The 22294-nt window shown below is 39.6% G+C and overlaps 1 protein-coding gene across 6 annotated transcripts in view; it reads left to right on the top strand.

The window, feature by feature from the left end:
• Positions 1-22294, top strand: part of AFF2 (AF4/FMR2 family member 2) — a 512420-nt gene that overhangs the window by 60228 nt on the left and 429898 nt on the right. The window lies entirely within an intron of this gene.

The raw sequence follows: 22294 nt of genomic DNA, 5'->3' as shown, positions 1-22294 counted from the left end.
AGACACAAATGATTTGGGGATTAGACCTTTGAATATACCACATCATTGCTCTTTTCCATGTTTCAGGACTGTTTCCCTTTCTTAAAAAATTAGTTTCCAGAAACAAGAGATTTTGGTGTATTGAGAGAATAGATAAAAATCTGGCTTTTTCTGTTGCTTTTCTACTATGAACCTTGGGGACTAGGGGTAGCTAGAGCAGTACCACAGCAGTTAGAATTTCTAAAATATTTCTCTATTAATGAAAGTAGTATTGTCTTATGTTATTAGAGAAGTATGTAATTGGAAAGAAAAGATAAGTTGGTCATGTGGGGTGATAGCATAACAAATTAGAGAAGCAAGAAAGAAAGTACCTGTTAGATCTATAGACAGGGGAAGGGTGTATGATCAGCCAAGAGATAGAGAGAGTCACAGAAGGCAAATTGGATGGTTTTAATTACATAAAATTATAAAGGTTTTGCACAAACAAGACCACTGCAGCTAAAATCAGGAGGGAAATAAGTAAATAGTAAAATAAAAATCTTTGCAGCAAGTTTTTCTGATAAAGGTCTCATTTCTAGGACATATAGAAAACAGATTCCAATTTATAAGAATAAAAGCCATTCCACAGTTGATAAATGGTCAAAGGATATAAACAGCAGTTTTCAAATGAAGTCATACAAGCTACCAATAGTCATATAAAAATGCTCTGAATAACTAATAATTAGAGACATACAAATTAAAACAACTGTGAGGTTTCATTTCATATCCATCAGATTTAAAAAAAAACCCACAAAGTTAACCAAAAAAGGAAAATGTTAAATGTTGTAGGGGCTGTGGATGAACAGGTACATTAGTGTACTGTTGGTGGAGTTGTGAATTGGCCCAGCCATTCTGGAAAACATTTTGAGTGTCTGAAAAACTAGAAAACTGTGCATCCTCTTTGGCCCAGTGATATTGCTGTGAGGTCTTCACCCTAAAAAGATCAAAGAAAGAACAAAGGGACCCATATGTTGAAAAATATTTGTAGCAGCTCTTTTTATGGTGGCTAAGAATTAGCAACTGAGGCAGTGCCCATCAATTGGGTAATGACTAAACAAGATTTGGTATATGAATGTGATGGAATACTGTTGTACTTTAAGAAATGATGAATGGTATCATTTCAGAGAAACTTGAGAAGACGAATAAATTGATGTAGAGTAAAGTGAGGAGAATGAAGAGAACAGTTCATATGACAACAGCAATATCGTAGAAACAAACAACTCTGAAAAACGTGTCAACTCCATTCAATATAGTGATTGACCATGATTGCTTAGGACTCCTAATGAAACACGATACTACCTCCAAATAGAGAGACCTCTGGGAGCAACACAGAGTGCAGATTGAGACATTTTTTGACCAAGGCAGGAATTTATTTTGTTCAACTATATGTGTTTGGATCAGGGGGTTTGTTTTTCTTGCTTTCACAATGTGTGTGTGGGAGGGAGGGGAAGGTGGCATGGAGAGAAGTCAGAATTCCATTGATTAAAAAAGTAAAATTTAATTTAAAAAAAAAATCTAAAACAGAAAGTGACCTAAAGATGAGCAGAGCTGGATAAAAAAGGCGATGGCCCTCTATCTGCTGATAAACAGGAGGATACATGTGTGTGCTAAAAAGAGAAGCAGGGAATTTACATATAGGGAAAATGAGGCCCAGAAAGTAGAAGTGCCTCCAGTCTTTTCCTTTTTCTAAATTATCCTTCAAAGAGATGTCAAAATCATCTTAATAAGGCATCACGCTGACCATGTCATTTCCATATTCAAAAAGCATTACTTGCTCTTATTATCTCTAGGTTAAAAAAACCCCTTACAACCTGGTGCCATACTACCTTTCCAGCATTATTTCACGTGACTCCCCTTCCCATACACCATGTTCCAGTCAAAATGGTTTCCTTGCTGTTCTGTAAGCCCAGTGTGTCATCTTTCAATCTATGTCCTTTTACAGCTTATGCTCATGGCCCTGGGATATAGTCTCTCCCGAGTTCTATCTTTAAGACATTTTATCTTTCTTCCAAAATAGCTTCCTCTGTGGAGCCTTTCTTGATCTCCTCCCCCTACACTCAAACGAGTGTTTTCTCCTTCTTCAGAAATTTCTCGAGTACTTTTTCCGAGCGTTGTTCTCTTTTGCCCTATATCTCGGTACTTTGGATGATGCTCATCTGCTCTTGATGCTGTTGCCTTTGTGAAAGGTCTTGTGTTGTTTTTATCCTTGTGTCTTCAGCCCTAGCCCAGTGCATCTTGTACAGAGTAGGTGATTAATACATGTGTACTGAATTGAATTGAAGTGACTTCCTCAGGGACACACATTCAGCCAGTGGCACAGTTGTGGGTAGCTCCCCAGTCTGCTAATTCCTCATTCAGTGGTTTTTCTAATGCACCACAGAGCCTTCCCATGCACAGAGCTAAACATTTCTATTCCAGCTAAAAATATCGCAAGTTTGGGATAGTGGAAATTGTGCTGGCTTTGGAGTTCTGGATCTTGAATTTGAGTCTTTGTGTTGTGAAGGTCACCTTATGACCTCAGGAAAGTTTTTTTTAACATTATTTGGCCTTATTTTTGTAAGTTCTTTAATTTTTTCCCACCTGGGATGGACTTCCTGGGGAGTCAGAAAGACCTAGGTTCATATCTTGTCTCTGACACTTATTAACAATGCGACCCTGAGTAAGTCACAGCCTTTGTCAGCCTCAGTTTCCTCACCTATAAAATGGGGATAATAATAACGAGATTTCTTATCTTTAGGATTGCTGTGAGAATCAAGTAAGATAATGTATGTTAAGTAAGCATTTTGTAGACCTTAAACATGCTATATAAATGCTAATTATTATCATTGTTTTTACTATTATAGAATCACATTTTTACGTCAAATTTTTATGCTCCCTTGCACAAGATTTAATTAAATTTTCACTTGTATTAAGCAAACATTTACTAATCATATGCTGTGTGCTGATTACTGTGGCACGCACTAAAGAGAAACAAAAAGAATAAGACACAGTCTCTGCCCTCAGGAAACTTCGAGTTTAGTAGGGGAATAGAACTCCTAAACAGAATGATATGGTCCACAGTCATGGGTGACAAGTGTATTAGAAAGGCATGAAAGCCTTAGAATAGACCTTAGAGATAGGTGAGTTCAATCTTTTCATGTTATAGACAGGGATGCCTGCGATCAAGAGGTATGCAATGCCTTTCCCTGGGTTACAGGTCATTTATTGAAGGAATACAAAGATCTGATCGTAAGGTCCTCCTGCATAGGGAATTGGTTGCACAATTGCCTTAGGAGATTATTACTGAGAAGTGTCGTAATTTTGAATGATCTCCCTATTTCTTTTTTGCTATAATTGGAGTGTATAGTAGTATCTTGATTAGGTACAGCTCTCCTGACTGGGCTCTCAATAAGCCACATTTTTTTTTCTACACTCTCCTTTTGTGAGAGAGAAGGAATTGGATTTTTTGATTAGGGCAGATTGAGTCAGATCATCTCCAGCTTCTACATGTACAGCACCTTAAAATGAGAATTGATGTCCAAAAAGATAATTTGGAAGCCATGTAAGCCCCTTTATAAACAAAGACGACTATCCCAATGGTCATTATATTCTACTTATTATGGTTGGTGGAAGAATATTGTATAATTTAGAATAATTTTCAATGCATTATTGAAACAGAAAGCAATTTATAGCATTACTGTAGAATATAGACTCCTCTTGGTGGGGGAACAGTAGTGTATTTGTCTCCATGGAGTCTAGGAGAGAGCCTAGAATATATATTTGTCTCCTAGCAGTGGGCCCAGCACATAGTAGGTGCTTAATACATGTACTATATTGAATTGAGCTGAAACGAATCTGTAGTTAACTCTAACAGAAAGTTACACTAACCAGCATAACAAATTTTAGGTCTTGCCTTAAAATTGAGGTTTTTGCTGTAAAAAAAAGTTTCAGTATCTTTTAACATAAGCAATAATAGTCCATGAAGTGAATGCGCTATCAAATGTCTTTGTCAGATAAATGCTTAACTTTCCAACCCTGTCTTCAGGTAGATTTGAACATTGGTTTTGAAGCTCTTATTGAACACCTCATTGCCCACATTGTGGAAGTTTGTTCACACGGTTAATGCTATTTAAAATAGTGTTCTGACAGATTCTTCAGTTGTGGTGCCCTATTTTCAGCCTGATTTTTGGAAAGAGTTGCTTCAACAGGTTTTGCAGTCAGGCTTGGCATGAGATCAGACCATGTTATAGTCATGTTAAAATAGTCATGTTTAACTAGTCACTTAACATCCTCCATGCAGATGCTTTTCAGAGTTAGAGATGCAGAGAAAGAAGGGTAGGGGTATAAAAACAAGGAAAGCATGGAAGTAGTTTTAATTTAAGGGCTTGGATACATACAGTGAATACGTTACCCTTCTTTGGTATCCGAAAGCATAAGTTACAACTTCTTACTTTGTAATGATTATGACATTTATAAATAACATTTGGTTTGTTCTATCTTGACATGGTTGTGCTGGAATGGATTTTTAAAAAAGTTTGCCTTATTTATATAGCAAATTATGTTTATAGGGAAGGAGTGACATGTAGGCAACACAGTATTAATAATCACCTTGTTAAATTAAAAGCAATATTGGTATTATCACAAATCATTAATAATCCCAATAGTATCCTCTCTGGTAGTAGCTGTAAACCTAGGGAAAGCTTCTTCTTGAAATTTCAGCTTTGTGAGGAGTCAGACAGAAGAACTCCATTTTCATATTAGTGTTGGGATTAGGATTCATATTTTTGATGAGGATCATGTTCTATGTTCTCAGAGACCTGAAGAATGAAGGCTGTCTTAGTAGAATACAAGTTCTGTTAGATTTTATCAAGCTGGGATTTTGTGAGTGTGATTCTACACAAAGATCACGTCTACTGTCTAATGGCCAATTGAACTATTTGCAGACAAACTCTGCAGCAGATTGGACACTTGGTGAAGAATTATTTGGCCATGGCTATGCATGAAACAGATACTAGTTCAAAATGGACCTCCATTTTATGAAGATCCCTTCTCTCTCTATAATGATTATAGGAGAATGATGGGAAGTAGGGAAGAGGTTAAGAATGATAGTTTTTAGACTATCTGTAAGCATTAATTTAGCTCCTAGTAGTCTAACTATGAGATCCGTGTCCAACAATGAGCGAGATAATAAACACATGGAGGAACATAACCATACCCATATTGATGTTCTTCCTTTAAATGAAACCAGAAAACATTAAAAAAAATGCAGCTAAATGGAATTATGAGTTATAGGATCTTCCTAAGAAGAAAACCATGCTACCTATACTTTGTCCCTCTTCCTGCTATTGGAGCTCAGGATCTGCCCTCTAGTACCTTAGGCTCTGATAGTTCAGTTTCCACATTATTTTACCCTAAATCTGACCACCATACCACTTCTTGGACCTCTGCAAACCATATCACCTACGCTCTGGCCTTCTCCATCCCACCAGAACTTGGACTCTGCTTCTGGGATCTTGGCCTCAGAAAGATGAAAGGTTTGGTCATGAACACTTCACTTATCTATAGTTGTAAAAGGTTTTTTTTTTCTTCCTTCTTCCTCTAATTTGTTTATGTGCTCTTTTATATCTAAGTTATGTTTCCATTTGGAGCTTATCATGGTGTACGGAGAGGAATGTTGGTCTATAATTTCTGCCACACTGCAGAGTTTTTCTCAAACAGTGAGTCCTTACTCCAGTACCACTGATTTATTTATTTTCCTCTTTATTTTTAACCAGTACCAAATGGTTTTGATTATTACTGGATTGTAGTATAGTTTGAGACCTGCTACTGCTGTGCTCCCCGAGAAATGCTTTTTCGTAGGACACCTGCTCATCTTGCTTTGCAGTGCTTGTGATGATTGCAGGTCCGTGGAGGGCCATGAAGATAGTTGCAACGTTTGTGAAGAAATTCTGCAAAGAACTTGAAAAGATCTGCTTGACCAAGTCAGCCTCCTCCTTGATACTCTAGATAGCTTTGATGTGGAGATGGGCACAGGGAAGGACAGCAAAGAATATGTTGGAAATTATCATTCCAGATTAAGAAACAGACCATAGCAAAGGTTTGCAGTTTATTCAGGAGCATCCCACCTGGATAAATGCTTTCTTTTAGAAAGGAGTTAGAAGTGGGTGGGTATGTTGAGCGACAAATGATACCACCCAAAATGAACCGCCATGAGAGTCTCTTCATAGTCAGCTTTGTGTGGACAGTTAGAAAATCAACTAGAAATTCTTCCCTCCCTCCCACAGGTTTTGGTGTATTCTTCCTCCTCAAACTACTTTGTATTTATGTTTCTTTGTACAAGTTATATACATTGGTGGATTATTCTAGGAACCTCTAGTCAGTCAATCCATACAATTTTTTGTTTTTGGTGAGGCAGTTAGGGTTAAGTGACTTGCCCAGAGTCACACAGCTAGTAAGTCAGTTTTTTTTATGTGTCTGAGGCCAGATATGAACTCAGATCCTCCTGACTCCAGGGCCAGTGCTCTATCCAATGTACCATCTAGCTGCCCCTATCATACAGCTTTCTTAAGTAGCTTTCTTATGCTCCAGGAACTGTGCTGAGCGCTGGGAATACAAATAAAGGTGAACAAGTTCATTTTCTCAAGGAGTTCACAATCTAATGTTGGAGACAACTTACAAAAAAACCAACAACTATGTACAGATCAGCTCTATATGAGAGAAATTGGAAATTATCAACAGAAGGAAGGCACTAGGCTAGAAAAAATTCCTGTAGAAGGTGAGATTTTAGCTGGTGCTTGAAGGAAGTCAGAGAAGCCAGTCAGTGGAGATGAGGAGGAAAAGCATTCAAGGTATGGGGGATATTTAGTGAAAATGCCCAGAATCAGGAGATGGTCAGCAAGGAGCCAGTGTCACTGGACTGAAGAGTCTGTTGGGCTGTGTAAGGTATAAAAAAAAACAAAAACTGGAGAGGTGATAGTGGTGGTGGGAGACAGGCAGGGTGCTAGATTATAAAAGGCTTTGAACACCAAGCAGGAAAGACCTATAGCAGCCAACCTTCATTCTCTGGACTTCACCACTACACCCCCGTGTAGGTACTCTCCCATATACTTTTCAACTTCATGTGTTGTCTTCTCCTGTTAGAATGTAAGTTCCTCAAGGGCAGGGACTCTTTTTGCTTATGTTTGTATCCCTAGTACTTACCTTGAGGCCCCAAACATAGTAATGGCTTAATAAGAGCTTATTGATGATCTTGTTTCCTTGACTTGTTAGAGAGCCAGAAGGGAATGTGAGTTCCTTGACTGGAAGAGCTGAATGATGATTTTTGTCATTTCCATAGCACTTTGCCCAGTGTCTTACATGTAGTAAGTAGATATATCCTAAATATTTGTTGAATTGGAGAGCATCTATACAGGGAAAAAACAAGTGAATGTAGAATGCATATTGCCCAGATCATAAAAAGCATTTGGGTGGACACTACCTTATGTTAGATAGTCATTGCAGGTGGACAAACTGAACAATGCCTTCAGCAGTCCCAAGCTATTTCCTGCTATCAGAAGCCATCTTTTCAACACTGTTACTTTGCTACACAGATGCAAATCTTGGAGGGGAGCAATCTGAGAAGACTCACACTTGGAGTTAAGCTAATGGACAATAAAAGAATGCATGGTTATGTTAGCTGTTTCATGTAACAATGATTCACATCCAAAAAGTTGCATAAGACATATTCATTAAAGTCTGATTGAAAAATTAAGTAGGAAAAAAAAAGAAAAAATAAGCAGGGTGGTCATGTAGTGAGAACAAAAGATTAAAAAAAAGATAGACAGACCCAATATTGTACCATTAGCTACTAATATTGATAACCTGAGGTAAAGTCCCTTAGTGGTTAGGGAGACGTTTCATAGAGAATTTGAAGAAAAACTTGAACCAGAATCCTATAAGATGAAAGAACAGAGATGAGTTATGATTTACCCTAGCAGAGGGAGGGTCCAAATTGCTAAGATCACAGGTCCTTTTCAGTGTAAAGGTTGATCCATAGTTTGACTGAAGCTGTGTTATAATGAGGAATCCAAGCTGCTTCTTTGTATGTTTATGTGTTCTATTATACTGAAGAATAATTCAGATATGTGCACATTAGGATGGACAACTCATTAGACTGAGATACACACACAGCAACAGCAACAAGCAATAGGAGATGTGCCTTAGATCGTGCAGAGCTCATTCCTTAGGCTTTCATCCTGGTATAATCAGAGTCACTGATTACATAACTCAGATTCTAGTTTAACTTCTATGTATTTACTTTGTCTTCACTTTTCACAGGAAAATAGTGGATTGCTGAAAAGCGTATACATAAATATTATTTTGCTCCCTTCTTCTTATCTTACCATTTTCCAGTTTGTTATCTTTCTGTCATATCATTAGTTGTTGACTCTCTGATAAGATTCTAAGCACAATTTGGCTTCCCTCCTGTATTCAAGGTTCAGAATACTTTTGTTGTGTGCAGTTTGGTGTGGCTAGCCTTTGATCCAGTGTCAGTGAAAATGGTTTTTGTTGGTTATGTTTTCATGTACTATACTACTTTATGCACACATTGACTGTAGACATAACAATGCCAACTCAATAAATTAAGGAGTCCAGAAGTGAGCTCTTGATCTAGTATTGATCTGGTCTCAGTAGAAAAACAAAATGGAACATGCCCTAGTGAGTGGCCATACATAGGCCCCCACACACTTTGCCATATCCCCTCCCCCTTGCCCTGTTTGTGGAAGGAACATTTTCAATTCAAACATGTTTTTCTGATAACATAAAGAGTAGATCTTGTTAAAATAATCTGTAGTGAGAATCTGTGTATTTGGTTAAAATCTGTCTCTGTGATACTACAGTACTCCAAATTTCTCAGCTATTTTTAGTTTTGGATATTTAGGGAAGAGCAACTTTCTTAGCTTGCAAATGGAACAGGTCTGTAAATATATAAGCTTTTTTCACATGCTGTCTGACAATAGCTTATAGGAGCTGAGAATAGGAACATGGGGATTCTTATGGAAAAAAGAAAAACTTATGTTCTGTAAGAACCAAGTTCCAGTCGCTGGATAGCTCCATGGTCCTGAAGATCTCAAGAGGGAAATCTCTGCTTTCTTCATATTCATGTGCAATAAAATTTGAAAGATGAAAAAGTCCTTCCCTTGAGGAGAAAGAAATTTGAACTCAGAATCCTCTCTTTCCCCATTCATTCTGTCTCTGTTCTTAGTGAGGAGCCCTTCCTGCTCTCTCCATTTCTTGCTTGCCCAAGTTCTTTCTCTTGAGCATTTTGGCCATTGGGCAATTGCTTCTCACAGGACGCACTGAATGCACGTGCAAGGGAAGCCATGTAAGCATTGCAGGCCTGGGCCCACTGTTTGAACATCCCTCCCATCCAAAGCTGCTTCGTTTGTCTTAGATGAAACTTAGGTCCGCTTCAGTCCAGTTCATCAACTGTTTCTTTGTTCAAGGTACTGGGAATACCAGGACAAAATCGAATGGTAATAGTTCTTGCCTTCAACTAGCTTGTACTTTACTGGATTTAAAACATATTATGTGTACACACACACACACACACATACCACTTTTTGTGAGTGTTTTACTTCAGTCTGAGCATTATTCATTAAGAGTACTGGAATGGGGGCAGCTAGGTTGCACAGTGGATAGAGCACCAGCCTTGGATTCAGGAGGGCCTAAGTTCAAATTTGGCCTCAGACACATAATACTTACTAGCTGTGTGACCCTGGGCAAGTCACTTAACCCCATTGCCTAGCCAAAAAAAAAAAAGAGAGAGTACTGGAAGACCTGGGTTTTAGTCCTGACTCCATCTCTTATTAGTCTCATGACCTTAGGTACTTTGTTTAACCTATGTAGGCTTATGTGTAGTTTTACTGGAACTACCTGCCTCATAAGGAATCTTGTAGGAATCAAATAAGTTCCTGTATTGGAAAACACTTTATAACTTAGAGATATACCATATGAATATTTGGTATAATGACTTCCAGACTTCAGTGGATCTATGATCTCATCACTGAGAGTACTCCCTTCACATTTTGCAACCCTGCATACATTTTCATCCTCTCTGATTCTCGTCCATGTGCTGTCATAAATCTTCCATAGAGAAGCTAGTAAATGTGTCAGAGGCCTTCCTGTGGTCCTTGAGACCTTGGAGACCCTGTAGGCTAATCTTGTCATTTTACACAGATGCAATCTGAGGTTCGGAGAGAGGAAGTTACTTTCTGAATACTGCATTACTATAGTAAATGACAAAGCTGGGATTTGAACCAATTCTTCTGACTCTTTCTACAATTATATATGGGTACTAATACTGCATTTGGGTTGCCTTTCTGTTTTTTTTTCCCCATCTGGTTTGATATATGATGGCTCTAACTCTCTGCCCCAAATGAGATATAATTTTGTCAAATGAAATCACATTTGTAAAAGGACCTAGCACAGTGCCTGGCACATAGGCATTATATAAATGCTTATTCTCACCTTCCTTTTCTTCCTCCTCCCCACCCCCTTACCTCCCTGCTAAAATGCCACATTATCCATTTTCTCTTCTTTGATCCCCTCTGTCAGTAATGCCCAATCCCTGCTCAAGTGTCACAGGACACTTTATTTGAGCCTCTCAAATTTAGTTCTTTTCAACAAGCAAAGGTGTCTTGGAAGAGTTGGAATTTGAGCTGGGCCTTGAGGAAAGCTAGGTTTTCCAGGAGGTGGAGGTGAGGAGAAAGAACATTCCAGGCATGAGGGCAGCTAGTGCAAAGGTAAGGAGTCAGGAGAGAGAATGGCATGCATAGAGAATAGGTAGGGTGTAGTTTGGCTTAAGCATGGAATGTATCAGAGGCAGAAATATGTATTCAGTTCTCAAGGATAGGCTGGTGCCAGATTATAAAGAGCTACAAATGTCAAACTTAAAAGTTTGTCATTTAGCTGAGTGGCAGTAGGGAGCCACTGAAACTTCTTGAGCATGGGAATGACATGCTCAGACTCTGGCTATATGAAGGGTTATTTGGCATCTGGGTGAAGAATGTGTCAGAGAGCAGAGAGACTGGAGGCAGGGAAGTCAGTGAGGAGGCAGTTGTACTAGAGAGGTGATGATTGCTTCAGATGGGACCATTGTGTTGTGAGTGGGGACATGTGGAGGAGGTAGAATCAACAAGAATTGGCAACTGGTTGGATATTGGGGGGTGTGACTTTGAGGTTGTGCCCCGGGAGGCTGGAATTAGGGCAGACACCCTTGGTAGAAGTAGTAAAATTAGCAAGAGGAGAAAGTTTAAGGGAAGGGATGTTGAGTTCTTTTATGAACATAATGACTTTGAGAGACCTAGAGGATGCCAGGTGGAGATGCCCATGAGGCAGTTAGAGGAGTGGGACTGGAGCACAGAAGAAAGATGACGGCTGGATTTGTGAATTCAGTAGTCATCGAAGTAGAGATGATAGTTGAACCTATGAGAGCTTATGAGATCACCAGGAGAAAAACCCAGACTATGATGAAGAAGAAGATTAAAGGCCCTTGACACTTGTATTATATGTGTTGGTTCTGTGATGGTACTTTTCCGTCGGAGCACTATGAACATAGGAACCTTCCATTATTTACTGTCTCAGTGTAGGAACCTTCCTTTATTTACTGTCTCAGCATAGGAGCTTTCCATTATTTACTGTCTCTTTCCCTAAGTTCTGGACTCAACACTTTGCACATAGTACATATTTAAATATCTGTTGCGTCAAATTCAACTAAACTTTATCATCTATTGCATAGAAGAAGAGGAAAAAATCTTAACAAGGAACTGCTTTATAGGTTTTAGAGCAAATATCTGTGGGATGTTCACTGAAATGTTTGACATCCCTATCCCCCAAAAAAGCCAAATCAGATGTTCTGTCACAGTAACTAATGTTATTGTGCATTTTGGACCTGTCTGTAACTGAAGTGTCCATTTGGTCTCTGAGGATGCAGCCAAATAAAACAGATGTTTTCTGCTTAAAATGGCTTTTCTACTATTCTAGTGTAGATATAACCATAAGCTAGAAATGGATTTAGTAGTGAAAATAGATTTTGACCAATTGGTCCATGCAATCAAGAGATGAATAGTGGTTTCATTAAGCTGCAAATGAATGATGCCAATATGTTTGGGCTAGATATATTTATGTCACAGAATTTTTTTCCCCAAAGTCCTGTGATTTTGTGATTCTGTCTACATATTTTGGTTTGTATATTAAATCATTTGGAATGAATGTTTTGCAAACTTCAGGTCATCAAAAAGGTGTGGTGCAGGTCCTCACTTTGTCCAAGGGGGCAGGTATAGAGCAGGCAAGGGGTATATGGAATGCAGGGATGCTTGTATACAGCCCCCACCCCCTCTCAGCTGCCATGTTGAATGGTGTTTGGATGTCAAACTGAGGCAGTTGTGGTGGTGGCAGGAAAGCTGGGTGGGTGGCTCCCCACGAGGAGCCTTCCCTTCATCTCAACTCTTCCTACACTCTGCACTTGAAGATCCCTGGACTTCTGATGTGGGGGCACCAGAGGAAGAGGAGAAGAGAAGAAGGTCATGACTTTCAGTTTTTTGCATCTGAGACTCAAAAGGAAATGATTTTATAAGGTCCTTGTTTCAGCTCATTCACTGATGAAGAACTTTCATAGGACACAAACTTGCTGGCTACTAAATTGCTTCTTTTTGAAAGGCTTTAAAAGTATAACAAAAAATTAAAATTACATTATCTATGACATGGTAGATGAAAAATAGTTATTCAGAGGCTGAAATTAAAGTTTGAGAAACAACCTCCAATGACCCATGGGGTCCTTCTAGCTATTTAATGACTGAAATAGCGTATCTGCACATATGCAATGTGCTAGCATGTTCTGAGATCATGAGTATAATCTGGAAATGGCTAAACAACCATGGTAAGAACTGGAGACGGTGTATAAGGTCCTGACTCTCTTGGATTACCTGATTAAAACTGTTTTAGAACAGGTAGCGCCACAACATAAGGAAAATATATTTGTTGTCCAGACATTGCTGGAGATGGTAAAGATCAAGGTATTGATGCAGGGGAGAAGTCTAAGCATCTAGTATCCCTTCTGAAGGGCGATGAGTGATCATTGCTACTTTCTTCACAAGTTCTTCATGAAGTTTGTTGTTGTCATTGTTTTCATTTGTGAAACCCGGAACTGGTTATACCACTCTAGGAAGGCTCTGCCAAAGTGGACCTTGTGGAGGGACTGGTGGCTGTTTTGGATCTAAAACTATCTGATGCCAATCACAGACTTTCTTATCAGATGAAGAAAATTGAAAGACAATAGACTTCTTTGTTGGGTCTGGGTGGTATTCCAAAAGCTTGGCTTTAAAATGTTGTGTGACCACTTTTGTCTTTTTTTCCTCAACCAATTTGTTTTTGCCAGATTCACCAAGTTTCCATTCGCTTAAAAAATAGGCCCTTGCTTTTAACCCCTGGTTTCAAACAATAAGCCTCATCCTATAGTCTGCATTTTCTAGTGGTCAGCTTTTAAGGATTAGATAAAGCCCTGTGCCACCTCCCCCAAACGCGCCCCCCCCCCCATGCCTCCCCCGAGTTCTTGTGGCTCAAAGATCATCCTTTAGCTAGGAAATAATGATTTGCTTTGGTTTAGTCCCTCTGGGTATTGCACTTTATGTTCAGGACTTCATTTTGGTCTGCATAAGAGGTCACAGGATTCAGATATGGAGGGCCAGGAAAATGGCAAAGTTGGAGAGCACAAAGATACTCATCAGAGAAACAAGCCAATGATGTGCTTCCAGTTACAGGAAGTCTGTTTTGTATTCTGCTAGCTACAGTTGCTTATCATGTGGACTTAAAACTCTGCATTTAAATGTTTATTTGTATCAAGTCTGAGTAACTTTGTAGCTGGGATAAGGGAAGATGAGATTCTAAGATGGTGGGGGGGGGATTGGAGTAGCTAAACATTTGAACAATTCTAATGATAATCTTATCTGCTCCTTACTTGTTTCCTAAGAATTCACTAGTTTTTTATCTGCTCTTTGCACAGCCTTGGAGTTCCCCTGATTTTTCAGATTGTGATTACTGGCTTCATCCTTTCTCTCTTGTTGTTAGAGAAATGGGTGCCAGATAACCAGGCAGAAATAGACACTTCTCATTATGTGCCTTTTACCAAAGTATTAATGAGCATAACTCCTATGCCCCACATCATAACCTAAGCCCAATTTTAGCTAAGATTCAAATGCATTGAGAAAAGTTTGGTATTTTGAAGGACTATCTGAGTATATTTCATCAAGTATGCTACCAGAAGGAAGGAAGCAAGGAAAGAAACAAGCATTTATCAAGTGCCTACTATGTACCAGACACTGTGCTAACACTTTAAAAAATATTGTCATTTGATCCTCACAACAGTCCTGGAGATAGCTGCTGTTATTATGTCCATTTTACAGTTGAAAAAAACTGAGTCAGAGTTCAAGTGACTTGTTAAGAGATCACAACTAGTAAGTGTCTGAGGCTGGATTTGAACTCCATCTTCTGACAACAATAACACCAACACCAACAACAATACACAGGTGTATATGAAATTAATTTCAATTCAGTAAACATTCATTAACCATCTGCTATGTGCTAGGCATTGTGCTAAGCCAAGGGTGTGGAACCTGCTGCCTCGAGGCCACGTGTGGCCCTCTAGATTCTCAAGTGCAACCCTTTGATTCCAAACTTCACAGAACAAATCCCCTTAATAAAAGGATTTGTTCTGTGAAACTCAGACTCAGTCAAAGGGCCGCACTCAAGGACCTAGAAGGCCACAGGTTCCCCACCCCTGTAGTAAGCACTGGGGACACACTTAAGAGAAAGAAAAACATTCCCTACCCTCAAGGAGCTTAAAGTCTAATTGGGGAAGACAAGTCACAGAAGGAAACTGAAAAGGAAGGCAGCATACTATTCCATGTGGTGGAAACCACACAGAGCCTCTGATGGAAAATTGAGAGTTTCCTGCAAACTTGAGGCTTTGGAAGGACTTTAGTAGGCCACCCTCTAGCCCTCCAGTTAGAAGGGAGAAACAACTGAGGGATCTGAGAAGGTGCTAAGCAGCAAACCTGAGTCACGCCCTGGGGTGATTTCAGGTGATTGGTATATTCTGGGGGATGTATGATGTTCCCAGAGAGTGGAAACCGAGCAGAGCTGCTGATGGAAAAGAGAGAGGAATATGTAAAGTGTATACACATGTATGTTTCTATCTACATGGAAAAACATATATGTGTGTTTCTATATAAATATGTGTGTTTTGCACACTTATGACACATAGCATTACATAGTGGAAAGAACTGAGAGGAAGGAGCCAAGATTTCACATCTTTGCTCTGTCAGTTCATCTTTCTGAGTCTCAGTTTCCTCCTCTTTTAAATGGAGATAACAATATATGTCCTCCCTACTGTACAGAGACATTATGAAGATCAAAAGAACTAAGGTATGGAAAGCACTTTCTAAGTTGTAAAACATCTTGCATATGTCAGGGCTAGGTCTTATATTTCCCTTGAGAAAATATGCTTGCATACTACCCAAGTAGCCCCTGAATTGTAGGGAATCCCATGAGAAGAGAGGTACCTTTACCCTTTCATAGACTGTCTTCATTTGTTCTTTGTGATTTTTCCCCCCTAGGGACCCCAAAGTGGCTGAAAAGGGAACACTGCCTTACAGGGGCACAGTTTTATTTTAGTCTGTCTCATTAGCACCCTGAGAGTCAAACATCTGTGTACTTTAGGCAGGGAGACAAAGGAGAACCATTGTCTTTAATTCCCTCCCTCCCTCCCTCCCTCCATCCTTCCCTCCCTTCCTTCCTTCTTTCCTTCCTTCCATCCATCCTTTTTTTCTTTCCTTTTCCTTCCTTTCTTCTGTTTCCTTCCTTTCTTTCTTTTTCCTGAACAGTGAAAGGAGGAGCTCCTAAGCTGTCTGCTATGCCTATATGAAGCAATTTCTTTTCTGTCTTCTATTTTAAAAAATTAGCATCCTTATTCCAGTGCAGAGACTAAATTGACTATTACAAAGCATGCCTTGGCTTCACAGCACAGATGCCTTTGGATGAATGAAAAAAGTCAAATCTGGGAGAACTGAAGGCCTTATGGCTTTTGGTTTTTCCCTGACATGTTTTGTTCAAAGCATGTTTATCTCTAGCTATGGAAATTAGGAACATCCTTTCCTTCTTGCTTCTTTAAGGCAGTCCCTAAATCTTCAGGGTTCCCATCCCGTTCAGAGGATTGTTGCTGTTGGGGTGAGATAATGGGAAACAATAGGAAAGGAGTAGTGAGCAAAACAGTGGGCTTGGACCACCACTGGTTTTTCCCTGCTACAGAGGCAGAAAATTGCATCTAAGTGCTGACATTTACTGGGTACTTTGAAAAGACGTTGTGGGTTTTTTTTCCCCTCTGTGCCAGGGAACAGACTGTTTCATCCATTCCCTCCTATGTTCTCTTCTTGAGTATTCTTACATTTTGAAAATGGTATAGAAAAGGGTCAGGTGTAAGAACTGCCTCCACACATTCACCCTCTGTCAAACCCTAATAGTTTCCCCTCTTTGCCCCAACCTCCTTGGGCACCTGCTGGGAGGATATCTCATTACAGCCACTGGCAAAAACAATAGGGCAGGCAGACAGGCCCCTAGCATTTGGAATCTGTTCTGAGGATCAGAACCCTACCGAGCTGCCACCAGTCAGTGTTAACATCTGTTACTTTGTTACTCTAATTCCTCTCCCCCCCCAAAATATATATATATATATATATAGAGAGAGAGAGAGAGAGAGATAGATAAAACCCTCTGAATCTCTAAGATCCCTCAGCTAACATCGATTGACTCAAACATTTACTGAGCTCCTGTTCTGTCTCAGGACCTGTAGGGACCATTAAAATGAAAAATAATAATAGTAACTCACATTTGTATAAGCAGCTTAAGGTTGGCTTGCCCCTTCCCACAAGGTGTTTATAGTCTTGTGTGGGGACTATGCTAAAAGAGTGAATAATGGAACTAGAAATTAGTAATAATTAATACAAATTAACAAAAAATTATTAATAATAATACTTGAATGTTTGCAAAGCACTTTCTTTACTTCATTTCATTGTCCTAATAATCCCATCAAGTAGATGCTCTTATTGTTCCTATTTTACAGATAAGGAAATTGAAGCTGAGAGAGTTCAGAGTGCAAAAGAGGGGCACAAACAAAATTCCATGAATTCAGAAGAGGACAAAAGTGGTCCTGGTTAGGGAGAACCAAGAACGGCTTCTGGAAAGAGCAGATATTTGAGCAAGGCTTTGAAGGGTGGGTGCAATCTGAAGAGGCAGAGATGGAGGGAACAGTGTGAGCAAAGGCCTCTAAGGTGTTTGAGAAGAATGGGGAGTAGTTGACAAGCCTGGGAAATTTCCTAATAGATAATTAACACCAGCCACACTGATAGGAAATGGAGAGCAATTTTTGCTGTTTCACATATATATTGTCTAATCACCCTGAATTGATTGTAAGCACAGAGAGGACGGGGACCATGGAAAAAATTAAGATGATACTTCTCTGTATGCCCAACTGTGTCTCGCGTAGGACTGACCACTCCTTGATTTTGTGATTGAATGCCCATTAGTACAGGTGCAACCATGCTCTCTCTCCTTTTCTCTTTCTCTCCTCCCCTCAAAAGGAAGGTGGTTATGTGGCTCTGTCCATGCACCTGCTCTCCAAATGGTAGTTCAGAGAAGTGAACTCATGACATCGAAATATTTTGCTTATTGAAATATGTTACTAGGAACATGTTTCACATTATTTGTATTTTATGTTTTATAACGGAATTTGACAAGAGTCAGGAAAGGAGCAGAGACTGGCAGGTTCTTTTGGTCCTGGTGTTTCATTGCTTGGTCTTTTCTGAACTTCTCTTCCTTCTCATGAACCATGGGGCATGTGGCCCTTAATATACAGGCAGAAAAAGAAGAACTAGTTCTGGCGTGGCCCATTATTTCATAACGATCACATGGGATCCCTGCTTTAGGGGACACTGATGTTACACCCACTAAGGGATTCCCTAGCAGCAACTTTTACAGTTCATCCTCCTTGCTCAGTCGTAGGAGTAGCTATTCAGAACTTCATGCATATGTCTCTGCTGTGGTTGGCTTTTCTTTCCATTTGTTGATTGAAAAAGTCCCAGTCCCTTGGGTGAGGAGAGAGTTAGAAAGAGTAATGACATTTAACATTTGTAGGTTTCCAAATGCAACATTTTCATTTTGGTATTATGTGAATAGGTGGTCAGTTCACATCTGTAATGGTCTAGTTCTTCAGTCCTAGCATATAATCCTGTCGATGGGTATGGATCTGATCATATACATATAAGTAATGCTTGGTATGTGGCTGTTAGCTATCAGATTTTGTTTAAATGACTTTCTTCCACAAGAAAATGGAGTGTAGAAAATGTACAGGCCACGTGAGGTGAATGTTTCTACCCCCTTATTCAGATCTGAAATTTTCAGTGTATAATTTGCACTTTTTTTTGGTGGGTTATGACCATATAAAGCAGAGGTGGCTAGATAGGAGGTTACATAGATATACTTATATAGAAACAGGCCAGCAGAGGATGTTCTCCAGCAGGGCACATTTCAACTCAGTTTCACGTCTCTATTCCTAAGGCATCAGATGTTACTAATTCTCCAAAAGCCAAAGATTTGCTATGAAGGCGAGATTCTGATTTGATTAAGATATTGCTTCTAGTCCTAATGTTGCTTTAGCAAACCATGGCTACATCCGTGATTGGAAATAAACTACATGTTATCTAAGGAGAAAAAAAAAGTTTTATGATTTGGAAGTCTTCAACAGAAGCCACATTTAGTGTAATTATAGTCCATTGAGATTAATTATAGGGCTGGTTGCCGGCACTGCCATACTTTAGGTTGTGTCAGCGTTTTTGTTATTAACCCTGTGCGAGACAAGTTTATGATTTGACTGGGCAGTTTTCCTCTAGAATGATTTTGCGTTTCATGTATTATTCTGGATGCAAATTGAATTTTCTTCCTACTTTGGGAATGATTTTTAAAAGATTCAAACTGAAAAAAAAATTCTTTTTGATAAGGAAAAAAGAAAAATTTCCTGTACTGACCTTTAGTAGGATCAGAGGTCCAGAGCAGAAGGAAATCTCAGCAAAGATAGCATCCAATCAGCTCATTTTATACTTGTGGAAAGTGAGGCCAAGAGAAATAGTTATACAAGTGGATCTATGTTCTCATTAAAGAGGGTATTACCTCTAATGATATAGATTGTAATCAATCTATGCCTGGCCATCCTGTGCAACTCTCGTCCGTGTCTTCCCTCGTCCACGCAGCATGCTTGGGGCCTTCCTTTCATGGATTCCAATGGAGTTTGTAGAATCTCCTTTGGCTGTCTGTCTCTTGTCCTTTGTTCTTTTTTTAATTACTAATTTATTTTGAGTTATCAACAATCACTTCCATACACTTTCGAGTTTTAAATTTTTTCCCCCTCCCTCCCCACCTCCTTTCCCAAGACAGCACACAATCTGATATAGGCTATACATATACATTCCTATTAAAGATATTTTCACATTAGTCATGTTGTAAGGAAGATTTAGAACCAATAGGAGGAACCACAAGAAAGAGGAAACAAAACAAAACAGAAGAGAAAAAAAGAGCAAATAGTATGCTTCAATCTGCATTCAAACTCCATAGTTCTTTCTGTGGATGTGGATAGCATTTTTCATCACGAGGCCTTTGGAGATGTCTTAGATCCTTGTATTGCTGGGAAGGGTTAAGTCTATCACAGTTAGTCATTGCACAACATGACTGTTACTGTGTACAATGTTCTCCTGGTTCTGCTCTCTTCACTCAGCATCAGTCCACGCAGGTCTTTCTAGGTTTTTCTGAAGTCTGCCTGCTCATCATTTCTTATAGCACAATAGTATTCCATTATATTCATATCCCACTTGTTCAGTCATTCCCCAATTGATGGGCACCCCCTCAATTTCCAATTCTTTGCCACCACAGAAAGAACTGTTATAAATACTTTTGTACATGTGGGTCCTTTTCCCATTTTTATGATCTCTTTGGGATACAGCCCTAGAAGTGGTATTGCTGAGTCAAAGGGTATGCACATTTTTATAGCCCTTTTTGTCCTTTGTTCTTACTGTGTGACTGGCCCATTTTTTTTCTTGGTCATGCATTAGAGGTGTTGAGCTACAGGTGACCAAAATGGAGGTTCACAGTTAGAAATGGTCAAGGTAAATGCTCATTTAGGAAACTAAATTGCACGATTCCTTTAATAACAGCTTTACATAGAATTTATTCTACCCCTGGTTGTAACTAACTATAATATAATGTGATTGATTTTTTTTTTAACCAAGAGAACAAAACTTGTACTTCCAAATGCATATTGTTCCCTTCAGAAGAGTTCCCTTGGGAGGCTATACATGTATTTCTCCCATGCTGTCAGCATTTGGAGCACTGGAGAAACCCCTCTTAGACAATTTCTCTGAACCTCCTCAACTGGTGGCAAACTGTCGTCCTTTGTGGGAGCCTTACTAATTCAGCAAATATTTATTTAAGGTCTCCTACATACCAAGTACAATACTATATTCTTAGGATTCATAGACAAAAATAAAATTCCGTCTCCTTAAACAACCTACATTCTATTAGGGGAGATAATATCTACGTGTAAAAGTATGTTAAAATATACACAAACTCAATACACGGTAATTTAGTGATTGAGGCACTAACACCAGGGAGCGGTATCAGGAGAGACATCAGATATCATGAAGGAATTGGCATTTGAGCTGAGCTTTGAAGAAAACTAGCAATTCTAAGAGTTTGAGGTAAAGAGAGTGTATTCCCGGCATGGGAGTCAGTTTTGCAAAGACACAGAGACAGGAGGTAGACTATTGTGTGTGAGGGACAGCAAGTAGGCCAGTTTGTCTGATCTGTGGAGGATGTGAAGGGGTGTGAGGTCTAATAAGGCTGGAAAGGTAGATTAGAGCTGGATTATGAAGGGCTTTTACATTTACAGAGGACTTTATATTCGATTTTGGAAGTCATAGGAAGCTAGTGGAGTTTTTTGAGTAGCAGGGTGACATCGTCAGACATATAATTTAAGAAGATTGCTTTAGCAACTTACTGGAGGATGCACTTGAGTGGGGAGAGACTTGAGGCAGGCAGCAGTTCATGATGATGATAAGGGCTTGCACCAAGGGTGTGGCAATGTCAAAGAAGAAAAGGGGCTCTATTTGAGAGATCTTGTGAGGGTAGAATCAATAAGACATGGCGACAGATTGGATGTGAAGGGGGAGGGGTGAGAGTGGCAAGTGAGAGATGACACTGAAGTTGTGAGCCTGAGTTTCTGGGAGGATGGTGGTGCCAAGCTTGGGAATTGGGAGATCAGAAGATGGGAGAAGCTTTTGGGGGAGAGATGAGTTCGGTTTTAGGCATGTTGAGTTTAGGATGTCTATAAGACATCCAGTTTGAGTTGGCCAATAAGTAGGTGAAGATGTGAGACTGACAGTTAGAAGAAAGGTTAGAGCCAGAGAAGTAGATCTGAGAATCATCCACATAGAGATAATAAATGGAATCCATGGGAGCTAATGAGATCACCAAGGAAAATAGCATCGAGGGAGAAGAGAATGCAGGACAGAGCCCTGAGGGGACACCCAGGTTTAATGGATGTGAACTGGCTGAAGATCAAGCAAAGGCTACTGAGAAGGAGCTGCCAGACAGGAAGGAGGAGAACCAGGAGAGAGAAATGTCACAAAAACCTAGGGAGAAAGAGGACCAAGGAGAAGAGGTGATTCAGCAGTGCAAAGGCTGGTCAAGAGGTCAAGAAGGATGAGGACTGAGAAAAGGCTGTTAGATTTGGCAGGTAAAGGATCAGTGCCATCGTTGGAGAAGGCAGTTTGGGTTGAATAATGAGGTTAGAAGCTGGACTGTGGAGTGTATAGAAGAGAGCAAGAGGAGAAGTAAGCTCACCTATTTTAGACAGCATTGTCAAGGAGCTCAGATGAGAAGAGGTATGGCTACTGGAGATGGGCCAATCAAGTAGGAGTTTTTTTAAGGATATAGGATGACATGAGCATGTTTGTAGGCAGCAGGGAGGCAGCTAGTAGATAGGAAGAGATTGAAGATTAGTGATCAAGTGGGAATGATAGAGGGAGAAATCTGCTAGGGAAAATGGGATGGAAGAAAAATCCTGCAAGTAGAGAGTGTACAGGAAGAGTTAGACGTATTAAAGTACAAAGGAAAGGTTAAAAGTATTAAATGATACACAGATGCCAAGACAGAGAAG

This window comes from Vombatus ursinus, unplaced genomic scaffold (genome assembly GCF_900497805.2).
Source record: "Vombatus ursinus unplaced genomic scaffold, bare-nosed wombat genome assembly UNPS02015358.1, whole genome shotgun sequence".
NCBI lineage: Eukaryota > Metazoa > Chordata > Mammalia > Diprotodontia > Vombatidae > Vombatus > Vombatus ursinus.
Note: the sequence above shows the minus strand (reverse complement) of the source record. Positions and strands in the feature narration are given on the sequence as shown.